The sequence below is a fragment of the Crinia signifera genome, chromosome 1 (assembly GCF_055691185.1).
Source record: "Crinia signifera chromosome 1, ASM5569118v1, whole genome shotgun sequence".
NCBI lineage: Eukaryota > Metazoa > Chordata > Amphibia > Anura > Myobatrachidae > Crinia > Crinia signifera.
Window position 1 is genome coordinate 96,467,228 of NC_139217.1, and position 17,321 is coordinate 96,484,548.

The following is a 17,321-nucleotide window of genomic DNA, read 5'->3' on the forward strand; positions in this document are numbered from 1 at the left end:
TTAATATGCAGAGGAGGGGTGTATAGTGGAGTGGGCTTATTATTCATAATTTTCTGGTGGGAGGACAGCTTGCTTGACTGCAGATATCTCCAGTTCCAGGAACTAGATTTTTTATCTTTTAATGGAATTAAAAACTAGATAATCCTACCTACCAAATGGTAGTGGGGACTAGGGGATCAGATTTCAGGAGGCAGAGCAATCTGCCAACAAGTCTATTAAACTACATACCAGGTGTGTGGAGCTGGAGCAGTAACCAGCTGCTGGAAGGCTGATATCTCTGGTTTTGGGTACAGTAGAGACAAGCTACTAGTGTCCATCAAAGAGGGAGAGTCCCAGCTTTTGGAATATACACTCAGAAAAACTCTAAGTCAGACAGAAACTGAAATATCTGACTGGGGAGTGCAATTAACAGGCTTGGATGGGGACCACTCCTTTGAAGTCAGATATCTCCGGTTCTCCAGGGCCGATTTTAAAAAATTCTTGTACCCTTGGAATGAGGGGACCCTCAGCTTTCAGACTAGGGCCCTTAAATTTCTGGGGGGGGGTTTCTGGGTACTCAGAAACCCCCCTGCGTGCGCTACTGACTGTATATGTGCACAATTGGGAGAGTAATATTCCAACACCCCTTGTTTACTGTTACCAGGCCTGGAGGTGTGTGTTAAGTGCAAACCACCATGTGACAGTGCTATAAGGGAGGCTGTGTCTGATTGTGTGAGCCAAGTCTCTGTAATAGCCAGTAGGTTGAAGTTGCCAGAGATGAAGAGGTCATGGACTGATTTTAATCTGTTGCAAACATTTATGACCTGTAATGTTTACCTTATATTTATTTATTAACAGTTTCTTATATAGCGCATACATATTCCGCAGCGCTTTACAGAGAATATTTGAACATCCACATCAGTCCCTGCCCCAGTGGAACTTACAGTCTAAATTCCCTACCACATGCACACACAGACAATCTAGGTTTAATTTTTTGTTGGAAGCCAATTAACCTACCAGTATATTTTTGGATTGTGGGAGGAAACAGGAGTGCCCGGAGAAGACCCACGCAAGCACGGGGAGAATATACAAGCGCCGCACAGTTAGGGCCATGGTTTGGATGGAACCCATTTACTCAGCGCTGTGAGGCAGTAATGCTAACCATTACACCATCCGTGCGGTGAAATATTATCTTTTTTTTTTAGACATTTTTCATTTGAATTTATATAACAAATGTGTGCAATGCTGCATTCTCACAGAGTTGTTGGCAATCAAAGGGTTAAGCCTGGAGAAAAGATAAAATCAAAGATGATAACTCAGCATCCAATCAGTTCCTAACTGTCATTTTTCAAACCCAGCCTGTAACAACATTTAGGAGATGATTTTTTTGGTGTTCCCATGAAAATGCTGGACATTCCCATGGAAATTAGGCAGTGATGTCAGCTGCCTGCGCTGTTCCTGTACCGGAAACGCGCAAAGCTAAGACACCTGAGAGTGTGTTAGTTTTGTGTGAAATCATTCGATAATCGGTGACCATTGGGTGATTTGGCGCTCGGATTTGGCGCTAAGCTGCTCGCTAATCAGCGAATGACAGCTGTTTGTTAATTACCCCCCTAAAGCAGCCCATACACGCTGCTTTGTGGGCGTGCTGGACTAGCACGGATCACATTGCATTGCATTGCATGTGCATCCGTTGTGCATGCAATGCGGTGCAATGTGATGAAACCTAAGTACAAAAAATATGTGCTTGCACTTGCAATTTTTTTTCTAAAACAGTAATTTTGGTACTTATGTAGTATCTGGGCGCCCGGTTATAACTTAAGGCATACAATCAGTGCGATGCGATATCGCATCGCATCGCATGCGATGCGATGCGATGACTCGATTTTCCCATAGGATTCAATGTTAAAATGGACTGAGTCCATTTTAACATGGAATTCAATGGGAAAAAGGGGTCTTTTTCATACCCCTACTATCCAAGTGGGCATGGAGTTGGATATAAACCTGTGGCGAGCGTAGCGAGCCACCAAGCCCAAAGCGTGGTGAGCGAAGCGAGCCCCGCGAGGGGACGGTATTCTGTGTCCCCTCGCGGGGCTCGCTACGCTCGCCACGCTTCGGGCTCGGTGGCTCGCTACGCTCGCCACAGGTTTATATCCAACTCCATGCCCACTTGGATAGTGGGGCAAGGAACAGGACCCCTTTTTCCCATTGAATTCTATGTAAAAATGGACTCAGACCATTTTAACATTGAATCCTATGGAAAAATCGGGTCCATCGCATCGCATCGCATCCGATTAGGTCGCATACGATGCGATGCGATGTGCCCGATCCGACCCGATTTCTAAATCGGGCGCCCAGATACTACATAAGTACCTTAATTTTAATACCAGTGGTGAAATTTATTTAAACTGCGCAGCTGATATTATATTTGTTTGCATGATCATATAAATGTCCTTTAAAAATGCTCTATTGCTAAAATACTTTTCAGTTCATCAACGCTTCCAAGTGTTTTTTTTCTTACTGTTGGAAAAAAAAAACGTAGCTCTATCATGAGTAATTTGGATAAATAAACAGACACCGCTACAGTCATTTAACAAGGTTACATCACACTTCTACTTTAAGAGCACAAGGGATACTTTTTGATATGATGCAACATCTCTAAAATGAGTAGATTTAGGTAATTTAATTAATTTGCAGCTCTAATAATATAATTTGGTGAGTATGTGAACTTTTAGCTTGTGTTAACTCAATTTCCTTATGCTTTCATTTACCATTTGTTGGGGACATTACAGTGATTAGCCGAAGTCCTTCCAGCTCTTAATGTTCTCAATAAATTTTAATTTAAATTGACTGTCGGTCTCTGGCCATAATAAAATAGGCATTTGACATCTCAGTGCAAGTCTATTATATCCCGTCTCAGCAAACCATTTTCTGCTGTAAAATAAACAGTAAAATAAAAGGTTAAAAGGAGATTTTTAATAATTGTTAAAGAATCACTGTTACATTCATACCTGATTTATCCAAACAGCCAAACGGCTGTAACTACCAAATAGATTTCCAGGCTTGTGCCGTAGTGGCTCAGAGGGGCTGGAAATGGGCAATTCATAAGCTATTCCTTTTAATGGAAATGAAAAGTTAGGCAAGCCGAGGAATGAAAGTGATCTACTTATTTTATATGTTTAATCCTGTTGTCGGTCATAGTGCTGCTAAAAGGGCTATTTATTTTTAGTTCCTTATTGCGGCTGTGATTGGGGCTAGTGACCTGGTTTAGTGTATTTGTGTATGCTTGAAAACAGATGACACCCCCGTACATTTATTTATTCACATAGAGTGCCTATTATTAAAATGCAAATATAAAACTACATTTGCGTTTTTCATGTGTTGGAGGTGCTTAAAAATAAGATCACTTATACAGTATTTCAGGACATGTGGCATCTACGCAAATGTGATAATTAAATTCCAGTCAATGCAGGCTTTTAGCAAGGGAAATCTAACATTGGCTTTTGTACTTGCAAGCAGTGGCGTAACTATAAATTTTGCTCCCCCTTGCCAAAAAGTTTGTGCCCCCCCCCCCGGGCTCCTCTCCAGCGTGTTTCCCCATCCACCCACCCATCCTGTACACAGTAGCCAATAGCCGGCTCTGTGTATAGTCAATTGTATCAGTGGGGGGGATTTGTCGTCTCTGCTATGGCCGCAGCCACGTTGCGGCTGACCTGCCTCCGGTGCTCAGCCAGTGGGCAGTGGCAGGCAGCAGCATGTCAGTGCATCCAGCGGGTGCTGGCACCCACATAGACCCCACTGTGGCTTGCTCCCCCAAGCGGTAGCTGGGGCTGCCTTACAGTAGTTACACCACTGCTTGCAAGCTACCCGGTGCTGGTTTAAGAAACCCCAGCTCCCCCGTGTATTTTTGTGACCAGGGCCGGCACAGTGAGACTGGGTCTGGTAATTGCTGGGTGGGGCACACCAATTTTTATTTATTTATTTTCTACAGTTTTACACTGAAAAGCTTGCATGGATCTGACTGATCTATGCAGGCTTCAGCTAAATATGCCTGGAGTATTTTTGGCTAAATTACCGGTCGTAATCATCTCTGTGAATAATAGTAAATTTGGATTCCCAATTGAAGTGTATGGTGAAATACATACGTGTTCTTTCAATGGTGTACTCATTTGTAAAATCAATCCAAATGGAAATATCGGTTGTAAAAAAATACTAACACCCGTATACTTTGCTTATTAAATTTGGTAAACATAATTTCACGGCCGGATTTCACATTGAATGGCTATGAATATATGCATTTGTAGCCATTCAATCAAAGTTTCCCCCTGTGTGGCATAATGTGAAATAGGGCATGTATACTAGCAGCAGTACAATGTGGCATATTATGTTACAATGCAACATATTATGAATTGGGGACACTGTATGGCATTATTATATGACATAACATTACCTAGGATACTACTATGAGGCATAACATTAACTAGGAAACTGCTATAGTATAATTAACTATTATGCAGGGTATTACTATGGTGCATTTACATTAACCCTTTGAGTGTCAACATCTCTGTGAGAGATGCACAAAATATCTGCTAAATATCCCAGCATCGCTTACATTTGTTACATAAATCCAAATAAAAAAAGTTGTGTAAAAAAAGATTGTATCTCTATAACGTTACAGGTCATTGTGATGAACAAAAATGTTTGCTTGCCAATTTTCACACTTATTTTGATAAATTCACTTGGCACTCAAAGGTTTAAATGAACATATGTTATGGAGAGAGTCAACTCTCTAGGGCAGTGGTTCCCAACCTTTTTTCTCTCCCGTACCCCTTGAGTAGGCTTTTCATTTATAAGTACCCCTCCTCTCAATTTGAAATATCCACAGTACTTATAAGTGGGAGTAAGCGGTATGCGTGGAAGTGAGCGGTAGCCGTGGACTAGTATATGGTCAGGTATCGGGTCCCTCTTTGTCTGGACACTGGCTGTGTATTGTCTCAAAAGTTCCCGCTAACGCCTGTAGGATTAATGCTTCTTCCACCCATGTCAGTACAGGGCAGATGTTTGCTGATGTCTGAGGGCAGCGCAGGTAGCTCTCAGTGGATTGCTGGTTGGGCAAAACACAAGGAGACGCTGATGATGCTGCAGATATAACCGGATGTGATGCAACGTGGTTCGACTCCATGACAATGGTAGACTTCTTTTTCAAGTACCCCCAACTGGTCTGCAGAGTACCCCCAGGGTTACTAGTACCCCAGGTTGGGAACCACTGCTCTAGGGGATATGGTATTTAGGTCTACAGAAAGATGGTGGACAAGCATTGGGTCAACACCATTAGGTTGACATGCTGAAAGGTTGACATGGGTCTGGGTCAACATGGGTTTAGGTCGATAGGTCATTAGGTTGACACAAGCATTAGGTTGACATGGGCAGGTCGACAGTCAAAAGGTCGACAAGGGGTTTTTCATTGTTTTTGAGCCGACATGTGCCAACAGGCGGTATTTCATGCCCTATCATCCACTAGGGGCGTGGTGGGAGAATAAAATAGTGTGCTGAGCATAGCAAGGCACCATGCCCAAAGCATGGCGAGCGATGCGAGGGGATGCGGTGCACTTTAACCTGTGTCCATGTTGTCTGTGTCGACATAATGCTTTTGTCGACCTTTCACCATGTCATCCTTTCACCATGTCGACCTTCCACCATGTCGACCTAATGGCGTCGACCCAATGCTTGTCGACCTTCTTGCTTTAGACCTAATGATCCATACCCCTCTCTAGAATGGGGAAGGGGTCCCTTCAAAATGTTGCTGTGTGGCAAAAGCTGGGTACACATTATGCAATATTACCAGTCAGCCTTTGCTATAACAGGGACCATCTTGTTTTATGAAATTAGATCGTTATCATTTGTCATGATCGTTAATACACAATATGCACCAATCAGAATATGGCATAGGCAAAATTTTGATCAATGTTTCAGTATACTGTATATCATACATAAATGCATTCTTTGTTTAGACTTGGATGCCATCCCCAAGATTTCTCCTAAACATTTTGAATATGGGAGACTAAATGTGTACCTTCATTGTATAACAATTTATTGGAAGAATTTTTCTTAAAGTTCAGGATATTACAAGTTCAATATATTATTTAGAAGAAACTGATCTGCTGGAAGCTTCGCTATGACCCATAAGAGATCTTCACTGTCACTAATCACATAAATGACATGCTCGCAATCCAATGTATAGTATCAAGAAGAGCATTCACCACCACAATTTATACTGTCAAACATGAAAATATAGCACACGCCATTCTCTGTTACCAGTGTGACAGTGCATTTCATGTTGTGATTCCTGTAGCACATTACAAATACAAAAGACACAGGATTATACACCATGAAGACAGGAATTATTGCCCACCTATAGGACATTTCCACTCACAGCCAAGGCATGCCGTGTTGGATTTATGCTTTCAGGACGGCAAACACTTTTGTAGAATATGACTAGCAATATCTTTATTGGAAAATATAAAGTATGCTAATAATCATATTATTTGTAATAAGTAGAATACTAATGATCTAGTATAAAACATGAAATGCCTGATTTAGACACAACCATGGAGCATAAATATGTCTTAATTCAAATGGCAAATCGCAACTCTGCAGCTGGTAGCCAACTCTAAATGAGGCTCTAAATGTCCATATGTTTAACAGTATATTTTTAGTAGAAAGAGAGAAAAATATTGGCATGATCATTTTTTGGACTATTTTCAGGGGAATCAATCCAGCCAATTTTGAGGTAGAGCAGTTTGGAATAGAAGGTTTTTTTTATATATAGTTTTTTTTATTCTGATTAGACTAATTCTATAATGTGTACCACACATGATGATCTCTGTGTTAGGTGTACCATATAATATGCCCCCATAAACAATCGCAATGTTGTACAATCCCCCCAAAATACCAAAATGGACTATAAAATAAATAACATTATTCAAAGGGGGTATGAGTCATTGGGTCGACCACTGTAGGTTGACATGGCTTAGGTTGACACGTGAAATAGGTGGACATGGCTATGGTGGACATAGTTGAAAGGTCAACACAAGCATTAGCTCGACAACACTCAAAGGTCGACATGGGTTCTTCCTTTTTTTTACACAAATATCGATATAGTTGACATGGACACCGTCAAAGTGTACCGCATCCCCTTGCATGGCTCACTACGCTCAGCACACTAGTGTCTTCTACCTCCACGCCCTAGTAGATGGTAGGGCATGAAATACCGCCTGTCGGCTCAAACAAAAGTACAAAACCCATGTTGATCTTTTGACTGTCGACCTAGCCATTGTCGACCTAATACTTGTGTCAACCTTCCAGCCATGTCGACTTCTTCCATGTGTCGACCTAAGCCATGTCGACCTTCCATGGTCTACACAATGCATGTCAAGCTTATATGTGTCAACCTAATGACCGTAGTATAAAGGGTTGAAACTAAAAAAAAAAATAGAAACAGCAAATAATACAATAAAAAACGTGCAGCGTTGTTACATTATATTTTTTGCTTCATATTTACATTATCAACTTTATTACTGCTCTATTAATCCTATATATAAAGGTTAACACTTCTCAGTAACTCTATAGCGGGAATTCAAGTGATTTGTATACGAGTTGCCACTAGTTGGTGCCTGAGAGAGCAATACAAGTGTTGCTCACAGCTGACGGCACTGACAGTACTGTTATGTTGTTCAGTCATTTTGACGGGCTGGTAACTAGTAGATTATAAAGTCCAAAAAAGGAATCTGAAAATACAGCACAAAACCTCAAAAGCTGGACTATTAGATTGTATCGAGACCTCTGGGAAACCTCAATTGCAAAAATAAATAAAAAAATCCATTTCAACTGTTGCTCACTTCTATTCAGAATCTTAAATGTTTCTTTTACATTTTGAAGTCATTGTTGAATTCAGTTTGGACCGAAATCAAATGTTCTGCTAGTAAAAAAGAAAAAAATATTGTTTTTGTGGGAACATTCATGTTCATTTTCAAAGGGTCTAGAATTTTGCTCTATGGCATTGCTTTGATAATTATAAAAGGTACATACAGCTTGTTATCAGAAGTGCGCAACATTTTCAAATTGATTCCCAAAATATTATCCTTTTTATGTATTAGGTAAGATCTTAAACACCACAGAGCAAATTGCAGGGACTGCACTGGGGCTTGATTCAGAGTTGTTCGCGAGAGCAAAATCTTTCTCAAGTAGGCAACACCATGTTCACTTTAGGTGGGGCAGATGTAACATGTGCAGAGAGTTACGTTTAGGTTCAAACTGAAATCTAAAATGTGGTGTAAAAATAAAGCAATCAGTATTTACACTGCAAAAAAAACAAAATAACTTATCCAAATCTACAGGCCTCTATACAATCTGCGATTTGGGCCTGATTTCACCTGATTCTGATAGATTGGGCCTTGAAATCGGCCTAACTTCAATGTGTATGACATCTGATCTGATGCGTGGTCCAGTGAGCAAAGGATCGGAGTTGGAGGTTGGATGGGCTGCACATAAGATAAGGGGCACATTGTGGGTCCTTTTTAGCACCCACAATGTATCACATCCGATGAGGGGGGACTCCAGAGTCAGGCGGGGGAAGGTTGGAAACCAGCAGGGGGATGCAGAGAGGCTGGTGGGGGGAGCCGGGCAACAGGCAAATAAAATACCCCCCCCCCCCATACAAATGAATGGGCAGCCACTGATATTCAGCCAATCAGTGGCCCCCCCAAATGGGCCCATTCATTTATATGGGGTTTTTTTGCAGCCCGGTCCTGGCTCCCCCTGCCTATCTCTCCGCAACCCCATCCAGCTCCTGGCTCCCTGCGCCTGTAGCTCCAAGGCAGTAGCATCAGGGCCATCTTTTCGTATGGGCTTAATGGGCACTTGCCCAGGGGCCCCAGGTGTATAAGTGTCCTATTCTGATAGCTGAGGATCCCCTTTTTCCAGGGATACTAAAATTTTGAAAATCGGCCCTGGGGAACTGGAGATATCCAACTTCAAAGCAGCAGTCCACATCCGACCTGTTAATTGCAATTTCCAGTCATATTACTCAGGTTCTCTCTGACTTAGAGGTTTTCTGAGCTGGGACTCTCCCCTTTCTGTCGACTCTAGCGCCTTGTCTCTATCATGCCTAAAACCAGAGATATCAGCCTTCCAGCAGCCAGTCCCTGCTCCAGCTCCAAACGTCTGGTGTACAGTTTTATATTTTTGTCAATGGATTGCTCTGGCTTCTGATCTCTGATTCCCAAGTTCCCAGCACCTCCTGAAAGTTGGGACTCTAGGTTTTTATACTATTGAAGGCTAATAAATCTATTTCCAGATAATGGCGATATCTGCAGTCAAACAAGCTGCCCTTCCACCGGAAAATGACGAATATTAAGCCCATTCCATTATCCAACCCTCCCCTGCGTATAAAACACCCCCTACCTCCCTGGAAGTAATATACAAGGGACCCTTCATTCAGCTCAGTGCCCCCTTCCATACGTTAGTGTTGCCCCTCCCACCACCTGTGCAGTAAAGGAGTAATTAGCAGAAGTTACTGCTCCAGGCCCTACATGTTGAGTGGAAGATAGAGCACCCCCTGCCACCCGTGGGACATCAAAGCTGCTGCTGATAGCACACCCCCCCCACCCCTAGGAGGGGAGAATGGTTAAGGGCCCCAGTGTATTGCTTTGCCCAGGGGCCCACACTGCTATTAAGACGGCCCTGAGTAGCATGTGCTAAATTTCATGCAATTTATAAAAAGCCCAACTTGACACATCAAGTGCCTAATCATATTTGAACTCTGCTGGGGACCTGCCGAGGAGATCAGGTCTGACTTGTCCTTCAGACAAGTCGGCCTAATGCAGTGGTGGGCAACAGGCGGCCCGCGGGCCGGATGCGGCCCGCGAGCCGCTTAGGTCTGGCCCGCCACTTTGACACATATTAGTATGACAAGCGGCCCGACTATAGCCGCTTGTCATTGACTTTTTAATGCCGCCGACGCCGCGTTAACGTCCGTCTGTGCCTGCCGCGCACAGCATTACTGGGAACGTGGGAGGGGACGTGATGATGCGGCAGCCGCCCCCCGGCCATTGGTTGGCGCGGCCGTGTCACCGCGTCCCCTCCCACGCTCCCAGAAATGCTGTGCGCGGCAGGCACAGACGGCATTATCGGCGGCAGCTGACTCCAACCAAGCAGTTGTAAAGTTTCTCCACGTCCCCTCCCAGGCTCCCTGAATCTGTGCAGGGCGGGCGCAGTAAGATTTTTGAGGTGCCAAAACGGCTGCTAAGTAAGAAAAATGCAATTATTTTATGTGCATCTGTGGCACCCTACTGCAATGGTGCCCCTTGTGTCTCCTCGGTCTCAGGGGACCCAGCAAATGGTGGCCCATGCTACCTGTAAAAACCCCTTTACTGCCTGGCCGGTGTGGAGGGGGTTAACAAGCCCCAGTGAAGTGCCCCAGCTCCGGTGCACGTGAAAGGAGCCTGTCTTTCTCCTGATTGGCTGGCTGAGCGGCGCGAAAAGGAGAGGTCAAGAGGTGCCCCCGTGGTTTGGGTAGAAAAAGGAAGCGCGCAGGAGGAAGACTGACCTGGTCTGCAGAGCGTTGCACAGCGGGCGTCTGACAGCGGAGAAGACGGAGAGAAGACGGAGCCTCTGGAGAACCTGATAGCAGAGCGGTGCGCAGCGGAAGTCTGCGAAGTGGACCAGCGCGCCGGGAGACAGAGGAGAGCGGTGACTGACAGTTGCAAGGCGACGCTGCCGGGAACCCTGAGAGACACGCCGGGTCAAGGAGAAGACCAGAGAGAGTGACAGCGGGCGGAGACCGGAGCGCCGGGTGACGTCGCTGAAGATCGCCGGAGTCCAGAGGAGAAGACGCTGCCTGCGGCCGGAGGAAAAGACGCTGCTGGTGCCGCGTGAGGAGAGAAGCTGCAGTGACCCCCGCCGACCTGAGGGAGAAGACAGAAGACCCAGGACCCAGAGAGTCGGGAGCCGTATCGGTACTGGCAGGAGCCGGCAACGGAAGCTGATTGCGCAGGTACCCCTTGCCACCCACCTAGCCTGCACCCTGGGACTCCAAGCCCTCACTGAGACCCTGCCCTGGGGACACTAACTGAGATCCCCACAATATATGTTGCTGCCCTAGGAGGGAGAGCCTACCCGGAATCCCTGGGGTAGCAAGCCCTCCCACTTCATTTGTACTGTACTGTCCAGCGGCCCCTGTGGTGCCACTGTGGGTCCCCCTGCCATACCCACCGACTGGGACAGTTTTTCCCTACCACTGTGTATTACCTGTTTATCTCCCCTATCCTATTGCAAGAAGCCTCTACCCTGATATGCCCAGCCCTGGCGACAAGTTGCCGCAGTTCTAGCAGGGAGTCACCCAGGGAACGGGGGCTCGCCTGTACCCCTAGGGGGACTGTTATCCTGCCATACCCTCTTCAGTATAGTGTGCACACTAAAATAGGCCTACCCTTTTACCCCTGAGGATCTACCAGCGTGGGACCTTTATTTGGATTCAGGGACACTGACTTACACCCGAGACTGTAATGTAAATGTCTATGTAAGGTATATGGTGCCCTCTGGTGGACGTTCTTTATGGAAACAGTTTAGCATCCTTTTGTAATATCTATCGTTATTATAGTTCTTTTATTGCTAGTTTATTTGTCGCATTATCCTAACTGTCATTATCATTGTTGTGATTTTATGTGTCATCCCTTAGCCTTACGGTACCGTAGGTAGAATTGCTCATGACCAAAGCAGTCTGACCTTTGATACGGACTGAGGTGGTCATTGGTTCCTAGAGTGTTTTACAGGGATATTTATTCATTCATTTGTGTAGTCTGTACTATAAGTGTGATGTTATTATATTTCATTGAGAAAACCGCAGCAACCGTGCCGTATTTTTCCATTTAATAAATATCAGTTGCTGCCAGCTGTGGTTGTTTTGTGCTTTTTTGTGGGTTCTCTCCCGGGTGTTCCATTCCCTGCCACAGGTGCGTCTTCATCAGCAGAAAGGGCCGTGAAGACTCCCGAGTGCACAGCCGTCGTCTGATCCAGGTACGCTGTTATCCAATAGTTCCAGGGGCACCTGTCACAACTTGGCGTCTACGAACAGGATTGTCAAAGACCCCTGTGAACGGCGAAGATGTTGCAGCCACAGAACGCAGCGGACGCAGGAGACCAACAGCAGGCCGACCAACAGCAGGTCGACCAACAACAGCTCGACCAGCAACAACCTAATCAGCAACAGCCGGCAGAACAAGTACAAGGCAGGAGAAGGCTGCCAGATACACCTATGGCTCCAGCGGCTCAAATCACCATGCCCTACTTCTTTGGGGCACCGTGGATGCCAACATATTCCGGAGACTCCCGCACGCCTGGAACCAGCTCCTTCAGAGAGTTCAAGGAGGGGTTAATGAACACATTCCTGATGTACAGCCCCAGCGAAGAACAGAAGGCGGGAATGGTAATTGGACAGCTGAAAGGGGCGGCGCGACGAGAGGTCCGGTCATGGTCGGCGGAAGAAAGGAAGTCAGCTGACGGTATACTGAAGAAGCTGGCCGGCATCTTCAACGCACAATCCGCTGCAGAATTGAAACGGCGACTGTATGCTCGGAAACAGCAGCCTCAAGAGACCCTGCGGGACTTCGCCATAGGACTGCAGGAAGCGATGCGGGCCATTCAAGCGAGAACCCCACAAGACGTTACTCCAGTGGATGAGACGCTAATCGACATTTTCATTGAAGGAGCCCGAGGAGAGGCAATCAGGTCACAGCTGAGAATGTGGAGGCGACAGAAACCCGACTGCACCTTCCCGGAGTTTAAAGAAACCACCTTGACCATCCTGGGGTTAAATCAGAATGTCGATGAAGAAGGTGGAGCTGCGTCAGCGGGAATGGAGGATGATGAGGTGGAACAAGCCCAGTTCTTCCCAAGATTTGAACCCAGAAAGACCAAGCCCACAGTAACACAACAAGCCCAGGCGACTTCGAATCAGATGGAAACCCTCACCACGGCAGTCACAGAAATGATGAGAGAGCTACGGGACATGCGAAAGGAACAGAATGAAACCCGTCAAGGAGGATGGCAACGTGACTCAGGCGGAAGAGGCAGGCGACAGTGGGACATCCCACGAAGGTCGGGCAGGCGCTCCACAGATCAGTTTGATGCCCAAGGAAGACCCATCTGCCGCCGATGTAAACTCAGCGGGCATGTCGAACGAGAGTGCGACAAACAGCCTTTAAACGACTCAACCCCGAGGCCAGGGACCGACCCTCGGGAGGAACCTCGCCAGTAGGTCCGCCAACCCAAGAGTGGTGGCCGCAGTTCGTTGGCAAGTGCCCCCACTTGAAGATCAAGGTGAACGGAGTGGAAATGGCAGCTCTCTTGGACACCGGGTCCCAGGTGACAACGATACAACTGGATGCGTTTCAACGCTATTGGAGAGAGGAAGAGATAGTGTCACCCCCGACCCCGTGGCTTAGTCTGCTGGCCAGTAACGGACAGCCAATTGAGTTCAGCGGCTATTGGGAAGCAGATCTCAACATTGGAGATGCCCGACTAGAACGTCAGGGCTGCTTGGTCACGTCCACCTGCAACGAACATCTACCCCCGGTCATCCTGGGAATGAACGTCCTGAAAAATTGCCCAGACGAGCTGGTGGAAGCTCTCCGGATCGAGATGCGGGCTGCCGCCCCGAAGGAGCGAAGAGCCATGCAGCAGACAGTGCGCCTGATCGAAGGGCACAAGCGCTTCACCAACTCACAAGGGGAAGTGGGCAAGGCGAGGATCACCGACCGACAACCCATCCTTCTGCGCCCCAATGCCGAACACGTGATCTGGTGCAAGGCCAGGATTGGCCCAGGTGGGCGAGACTATGATGCCGTCATTGAACCGTGTGACCTCGAGGGACAGCAGCCTTTTGCCGTGGCCAGGACGTTAGCCAGAGTAGAGCGTGGCAGAGTCCCCGTCCTCGTGCTGAACCCGCACAGCTATCCGGTGCGGCTGTTCCGACACTGCACAGTGGCGAACGTGGTCCTGGTTGATTTCCAGGATATCCTTGGAGAGTCTTTGCCGAAAGCCCAACTAGAAGCCGTGGTGGGTCAGTCGAGCCTGATCACAACTGAAACCGCGTGGTGGAAGGAGATACAGGTTGGCGACTCCAATACCCCAACAGAACAGCGTGAGGGCGTCCTTCAGGTCGTCTGCCGGAATGCCAGCGCGTTCAGCCAACACCCAGCCGACTTCGGCCGAGCAGAAGGGGTGCAACACCACATTCCCACCGGATCCAGCCCACCCATCAAGGAGAGACACCGGCCACTCCCACCGGCCATGTACCAGCCAGTAAGAACCATGCTCAGTGAAATGCAGGAGGCCGGCGTGATCCGGGAGAGTCACAGCCCATGGGCCGCCCCGCTGGTCATAGTCAAGAAAAAGGACGGCAGCCTTCGCTTCTGTGTCGACTACAGGAAGCTAAACCCTGACCAGCGGGTACTGGCAAATCCCGATGGCCCCCGAAGACCGGGAAAAGACAGCATTCACCACCCCCATGGGCCTCTTTGAATTTGACCGGATGCCCTTTGGGCTTTGCAATGCCCCTGCTACATTTCAAAGGGTCATGGAGCACTGTTTGGGCCACAGGAATTTCGAGATGGTCCTCCTGTATCTGGATGACGTCATCATCTTTTCCAAGACGTATGAGGACCATCTGAAGAATCTTGAAGAGGTCTTTGTGCAGCTGACGCGATGTGGCCTAAAGCTGAAACCGTCCAAGTGTCACCTCCTGAAGCCTCAAGTGCAGTACCTTGGGCACATAGTCAGTGCTGAAGGAGTGAAACCAGATCCCGAAAAGATCTGCGCGGTTCAAGACTGGCCAGCACCCAGGACGGTCAAGGACGTGCGGAGCTTCTTGGGATTCGTTGGCTATTACCGACGCTTCATCGAACACTTCGCCAAGGTGGCCGCGCCCCTCCATGAACTACTCCGTGGCAAGTCGGGTCAAGAGAAAAGGAGCACGTCCGTGGTCTCCTGGACAAGTGAACACCAGGCGTCCTTTGCCCAGCTCAAGCAGGCCCTGCTTGAAGCACCCCTCCTGGCCTATCCTGACTACGAGAAGCCCTTCCGGGTCTACACTGATGCCAGCCACCGAGGCCTGGGAGCTGTGCTCTCGCAAGTCCAGGACGGTAGGGAGAGGGTGATTGCCTACGCCAGCAGGGTAAAAAACAAACGGGTGGTTGGGCACTGTGTGGGAGTGTCCACCAAGGGGCGCTGAAATGAGCAAGGCAGCTGCACTAGCGGGTTAGTTAGACCCGATCAAAGACAAGAAGAAACAAGGTTTCAGAACTGAGTTCTGTGGCAGCGCTAGGTGAAATATGTTATGATACAATTAATTAAAAGATTGGATGATCTGTACAGATAATTTTATTAATTTGGACAATCTGTCCATATATAAAATAAATATGCAAAAGTTGGCATGTACATACACTGTAAAATTACAACAATGAAAAATAAAAGTAAAATATATAAAAAACGCTCTGCCTGCTGGTTTTCATGTATACATGATTGCAATCGGTATTAAGAATCTGGTATAGTTACCAATCCTGGTGACAGGAAAATGTTCCAGATTTCAATATTGGGAAATTTGGTCGGTAGGGCCCCAATGGGCTGATGAGATGGCGTAAGTGATACTGGACCGCACAGCCAGTGATATTGGATCCTCTCTAGTTGGTGGCCTGGAGTGATGTGAAATGTTCCGTGGCCACTGGAGGTCTTTCCAAGCGGAATTGTCACTGTTAGATGTTCTCGGTCATAGATTGTACTTGTTAGGCTCCTGTACAGAATAGGTGCAGCCTGATGGTGAGCCCGTGGGGCCAGAAGTACCTCCCAAGATTGGGGAGAAGGGAATTGTTGGGGGGTACTCTCTGTGGATGGCCGTATCGGACAGTTGGAAATAAGTCCACGGTTCCTATGGAGGAATGGATTCCTGGTGGTTCCCAATAGGACAGGACTGGGGAACAAGTCCAATGGTGGGTTTTGCCAGAGAAACGGGGTCCAGTAAATGGTAGAGTCTCCAATGAGACTTAGGGATAGGTCCAATGATGGACAATACCAGCACGGCAGAGTGCAATGTGTGGTGGGGTCTCCAACGCGTTTCGCTGCTTCCCACAATGCAGCTTTGTCAAGGATAGTTTCATAATGAGGCAAACTGCCTTATATACCCTTATAATTAGTACAATAAATTGCACCTGGGTGCATAGATCATCCAATCTTGTTAAAAACATTTCAAAAGGTATTAAGTTTGAAGAGGAGACAGTGAATAGTATATATATAAATAAATTATACTGAATTAAGTGAATTATAAACATAATCAAAGAGATAACTTACATTTTTATCAGTTGGTATCTTTATCCCGATCACGTGATCGGAAGGGGTCCAATCGCGTGTCACCGTATGAAGGGTGCACGCGCTAATATGCCCCCGTTTTCACCTGGTGTGTGTGATATTGTGTCCCCACTTCCGGGGTACACAGGCAATGGGGACGCGAGATGCCACCACACGCATCGCGCGTCACCCATGCGCGGTGTCTGATTGGTCTGCGTCGCGTATTGATGACGCACTCACGCTGCCGTTAGGTCTGCGGCTTCTATTCTAACTATAGTTGCGATCACGTGTTATATACACGTAAGCGTGATGAGAACGTATCGGGTGTATATTTTACCCTGCATCTCAGTCACATGACCTGTCGCTAGGTTACGTAGTAAACCTAGTGGATAGTATCGGGTGTAATTTTTTCCCCTGCGTCTCAGTCACATGACCTGTCGCTAGGTTACGCAGTAAACCATGGTAGATCATATTTTGGGCATTAGTAGATAACCATATATATACACAAATGTATGTGTTACAGTCATGTTTCAAAGATACATATCAAATATACACACGGTATGCGGGATTTTCGTAATTTATATATAAGAGTGATCGCTATCACATATAGAAGGATGATGAATTCATATATTTATACACACAATTTTAGGGGTTAAATCAAGAACAGAGGTATGGGGGTTGACTATTAAAGAATATATATATATATACATGATACTGGACAAATTTTAGTTAAATGGCCACACATATATAGACATGAGCATATATAACATAATAGGTGTTTGTTTTATAATGCATTTAGTGTTAGACTATTGAGCATTCATATGGAAAATATATGCATATTAAGTCTTGCATCTTTGAAGAAGATGTTTTTCAAGAAGGTAGAGGGAAAAGGGGGGGAAAGAAGTGTGGGGGGCTAAAGCTAGATTACCATATTCAGTTCTACT

General features: G+C 46.5%; 1 protein-coding gene and 1 long non-coding RNA gene across 2 annotated transcripts in view; both read right to left on the reverse strand.

Annotated features, from left to right (window-relative positions):
* Positions 1-17,321, reverse strand: part of TENM3 (teneurin transmembrane protein 3) — a 2,716,013-nt gene that overhangs the window by 1,157,467 nt on the left and 1,541,225 nt on the right. The gene's annotated exons all lie outside the window — the stretch shown is intronic.
* LOC146026286 (uncharacterized) overlaps positions 2,757-17,321 on the reverse strand; it is a 39,219-nt gene continuing 24,654 nt past the window's right edge. Inside the window, exon 3 of the long non-coding RNA XR_014454422.1 lies at positions 2,757-2,913. This is a non-coding gene — a long non-coding RNA (uncharacterized LOC146026286). The remainder of the gene's footprint in view (positions 2,914-17,321) is intronic.